Source organism: Petaurus breviceps, unplaced genomic scaffold (assembly GCF_028583685.1).
Source record: "Petaurus breviceps papuanus isolate PSGF00001 unplaced genomic scaffold, PetGlider_PUasm1.0 38, whole genome shotgun sequence".
Taxonomy (NCBI): Eukaryota; Metazoa; Chordata; class Mammalia; order Diprotodontia; family Petauridae; genus Petaurus; species Petaurus breviceps.
This window is the reverse complement of record NW_027186304.1, coordinates 3,377,910-3,382,603: the sequence shown is the minus strand read 5'-3', so window position 1 is coordinate 3,382,603 and position 4,694 is coordinate 3,377,910. Positions and strand designations below refer to the sequence as shown.

Sequence of the window (4,694 nt, the reverse complement as noted above, 5' to 3'; positions counted from 1 at the left end):
AGAGAGAGACTGGTGAAAGAGAAAAGGGGAAAAGAAAGAGAGAAGACAGTAAGAGAGCAGAGAAGAGAAGGAAAGGAAAACTGCCATTTAACAAGGCAAATCAATAATGAACTCAACTCAGTTTCATTGATCTGAAAGAGCTGCCAGGTTTCTGTCTCTTTGCATTAAAAATCCATATTCTTTGCTTGTCATATTTTATATTAAGTCTTTATGTGTCTTGCCTTTTAAAAAATACTCAAATAAATTGCAAAGGTAACAAATATATTGCATACCAAATGGCCAAATGTAAAGAAATCCATGTCTATTACATTATACACAGAATTAGATTCTCTACAAATAAACAATCCTACTATTAGAAGATGTTCTCTTTCTTTCACGGTCAGTCAATAAGCATTTATTAACTAGTCAATCAATGGATATTTATTAAGTACCTACTATTTGAAAAGTATTGCAGTAAGCTCTAGGAATAAAAAAAAAAAAGGAAGTTGGGGCAGCCAGGTAGCACAGCGAGTAAGAGCACCGGCTGCAGTGTTGGGATGACCTGGAGATCAAATCCAGGCTCAGTCTCTTATTACCCACCCAGAAACACCTGGCCATGTAACCTCGAGCAAGTTACTTAACCCCAATTGTTCAGGGGCCTCCAGGTGGCTCAGCGAGTAAGAGCACCAGCTCCAGTGTCGGGATGACCTGGAGATCGAATCCCAGGCTCAGATACTCAGTACCACACCCAGAAATAACTGGCCATGTAATACTGAGCAAGTTACTTAACCCTGATTGCTTTAAAAAAAAAAGTCAATCCCAGCCCTTAAAAAATTGAAAAATCTATTCAGTCAGTGGGTCAGCAAACAATGCCTACTAGTATGCCAGGTTGGGCAACTAGTGGAATAGTTCACAGAGTGTTTGGTGTGAAACTGATCATCCTGACTTTAAATCTAACTTGAGATACCTACTAGCTTTGTGACCCTGGGCAAGTCCCTTAACACCATTTGCCTCAGTTTCCTCATCTGTAAAATGAACTGGAAAAGGAAATGGCAAACCACTGAAGTATTTTTACCAAGAAAACCCTAAATAGGGTCAAAAAGGGCCAGACATGACTGAAAAACATCTGAACAAGAATAACAAATGTGTCGGGTACCATGCTAAATTCGAGCAATACAAAGAAAGGCCAGAGCAAGTCTGTGCTCTCAAAGATTTCACAATCTAGTGGAGGAGAGAACGTGCAAACAGGTACATACAAACAGCAATGGGAGCTGCTTTCAGGTCTGGTGGGCGACAAGAGGGAGGACTCGATATTGCCTCTCATCCCCAAGCCCTCTCAAACCTCTCCAAACAGAACTTCCATACCAAGGCTAAAGCAACTTCAGCTGCTTCCATGGACTAAAACACACAGGATCCAAAAGAAGTTTTAAAAGACTTTTAAAATAAAAAAAGAAATCATTAACTGAATACACACCCATTCTGAGTTCACTCGGTATCCCTTTCCTGCTTCCTGTGGTATGGGAAAGGACGCCACACTAGCCAAAGCACAAACTCCGCATGGGCCGCAGGTGTTTGTTTGTTTATTTTTTAACCTGACTGTCACTGCCTGGTTTCCTCTCTTTCCTTTGAGTACCTCGGAAATCGGGGACCCAGGCTGGGGAAACTTGACCTGATGCACAGATATGCAGGCCTCCACAGCCCTTCAGGAGCAAGAGCTTGCAGGACCCTGTGATCCTGTAGCACCGACACTGAAAAGCTGTGAACTGCTGCTGTGGGGCCAAAGGCCTAAGAAATAAAGGATCAGGAACAGCACACTGAGTGTGAGGGTAGGGAGTTTTCGTTGCTGTTTTTTGGTGAGGGGAGTTGAAGTGTTCCAGTGATCCTGAGGGGAAAAGACAGTATCCTTCTGGGATCCATCTTAAAAACTTGAAAGTCACTTGGGGCACAGACTTTCATGACCTATGATTTGTCCTTTGTGGGAAAAAACTGAAATGCTTTGAGATCCACAATTGGGAGGAAACCATAATCAGAGGAGAGTCAGAAAATGAGTTATAGGTTAAAATTGGGTGAAGGAGGGGCGCTTAAATTTTTAAAGATTTTAAGGAGAAAATTAAAATACTTTGAACATAAATAAATCAACAAAAATTCAGTAACAATGAAAGAAAGTATCACCTGGTGTAAGAAACAAGTTCAGGCATGTATGAATAAATACTGCAAAACAAAGAAAAACAATCCAATGTTTGATTAGACAGAGAGCCTTATTAAATTTTGGAAGATTATCCACAAGTAATTCAAATGAGAAAAGAGAATGTTGAAAGGAGAATTTATGGCCCATTCAGAAAAAAAAATGAGAAAGACAGAAAAATAGGAAAATGCAATGTCAAGCCTTAAACCAAGGAAACAAAAAAAGATAACAATAGATTGAGAATGACAATATAGAGAATGAAGGACAATCTAGAAGAAGAGGAACAAAAACAGTAACATTAAGAGAAAATAAACTTAAAAGAAAAAGTAAATTGAACATACTGTCACAGGGAAGATACTTGCATTAAGAAAGACTAGGAAATGCTTATGGACTTTAACATAGACTTGAAGGAAGCCAGAGAATGGAGAGGAGGAGGGAGAAAGTTTAGAAATATAGTATCTTGTGTGAGGAAGAGCAAGGAAGTCAAAGGCACTGAATCTGAGCACTTGGTTTGTGAGGGAGAAGGAATGCAATTCAAGCTACAAGAAAAGTGAAAGGATTAAGAAGAGACCCGAAAATGGAGGACTTTAAAAGTCAAACTGAAATGTATATCTGATAACCAGCAATGAATTTCACATGCATTCTCTCATTTGGTTATGGAAATATGTTCAGTGGCTGATTTTTCATATTGGAATTCACTTTTTTATTTCAAAAGAGCTAATCAGAGCTAGCCATTTTAAAGGAGGGAGGAAAATGAACCTATGAATGAAAAAAAATGGAAAGTTAGACTCTAGGAAGTAGAAAAAATGGAAAATGAGAAGGTGGTATACATGTCACATACTTATGTTGTGATAATGACAGGACAATTAAAAATAAAACAATTTCAAAATAAGTCTCATGTATCTCAGAATGATGAATTTGAAAATGTATAAGCTAAAAATTGACAAAAGGAATAATTTTTTTATCAATAACAATTGCTAGACTTCTAAAAAATTAGTTTTTTGTCTTTTTTTTTACCATTACAATGTGATTAAAATGTCTTTAAAGCACCATATAACATCCTGGAATCATAGAATTGAAGATAGGAATAACAATACAATTCAAATCTAACAATTATATCCTTTCTCTTCTCCTCAAGACATTCTGACTTCAAATATTGACTCCAAATGCCAAAGTATTCACTACCTGTTGAAATGGTGACCTCTAAATGTTGGGATTTATATCACTATATTGAACTATAATTTTTCACTTTCCAACATTCATTCAACCAATTGATTTTAACTCTGTCTTCTTGGAAAAACCAGAATACACATTATCTGTCTTCTACCAAAAACTATAGTTTTTGCATAATGATAATCATGTTCCCTCTATAACATCAATTTTCCAGTTTAAACATCCTCACTGATCTTTTATGGAAAAGACTGAATTCTTCTCCATCCAATTAGCTGAGCCTTCTTCTGTCACAGGACCAGAAAATGTCACCAAGAAGAGGATTTCTTTACTGATGCTCTGGTACAAGTGAATTGACTTTTTTTTGCATGTCATTATTCATATGCTCCTTACATTCTTGCTGATAGAAGAACAATGTTAGAAATATATGATATCATTGCTGTTTGGTTCTTGGGCTGTAATAAAATATAAATAGAGAATAAAGTGTGGTTCGTTGATTTTAATTCTTTTTATGATTATCTCTCAACTGCTAGGGATGATGTGATCACAGACTTTTGAAGCAAGGCAGAATTCCTAGGTAATGCTCTTGTTAAATGACTATATCAACCCCTTATTATGTTTCCTCAACAGTATTGTCTTCTCAAAACGACCAAATTCAAAGTAAAGTGGTTATTCAAAAAATTTATAGTGAAAGATTGAAGATTCTATACATCGTCTCCACCCCTGGAGGCAATACTTCAGGGATTTATGATTTCATCACTCTGGGTGTCACTTGGAGGGGGTCATATCACAGTCCCTATATAATTTAGTAGGTCAACTTCAACAGTGCCTGAAACCAAAAGCTGCAGTCAATCTGATGACAAATCCCTCCCCTCCTAACTGAGCTAAGTTGGTCCTAAGACAACAGAATTAGACTAGGTTGTGGGAGGTATATTCAAAGCTCTTCCAAATAGATATGATTTGCAAGGATTTGTGCAATGTGGGAATAGCCTTCAAAAATAAAAGGAGGGGTATCATTCCCTACCTTCCAATGGTGAGAAATCAGAACAACTTTAGTGGAAATACCAGAGAGACTGAAATCCTTTAAATGCTAATTGACAAGATTGATTTTTCAAATATACTAAATTCTGTTTAAAAAACAAATAAGCTTTGTTGTGCCATGAATCCTGTAGAACTTACTTTAGAAATCAGATGTGGATCTTCCCAATTTTTTTTTTTTTGCTTTTTGGAGGAGGAAAGGCAGGGCAATTGGGGTTAAGTGACTTGCCCAAGGTCACATAGCTAATAAGTGTTAAGTGTTTGAGGCCAAATTTGAACTCAAGTCCTCCTGACTCCAGGGCCAATGCTCTATTCACTATGC

General features: G+C 37.2%; 1 long non-coding RNA gene across 1 annotated transcript in view; it reads left to right on the top strand.

The window, feature by feature from the left end:
• Positions 1 to 3,801, top strand: part of LOC138169965 (uncharacterized) — an 11,617-nt gene extending 7,816 nt beyond the window's left edge. The window contains exon 3 of the long non-coding RNA XR_011170495.1: positions 3,552 to 3,801. This is a non-coding gene — a long non-coding RNA (uncharacterized lncRNA). The remainder of the gene's footprint in view (positions 1 to 3,551) is intronic.
• The last annotated feature ends 893 nt before the right edge of the window (positions 3,802 to 4,694 follow it).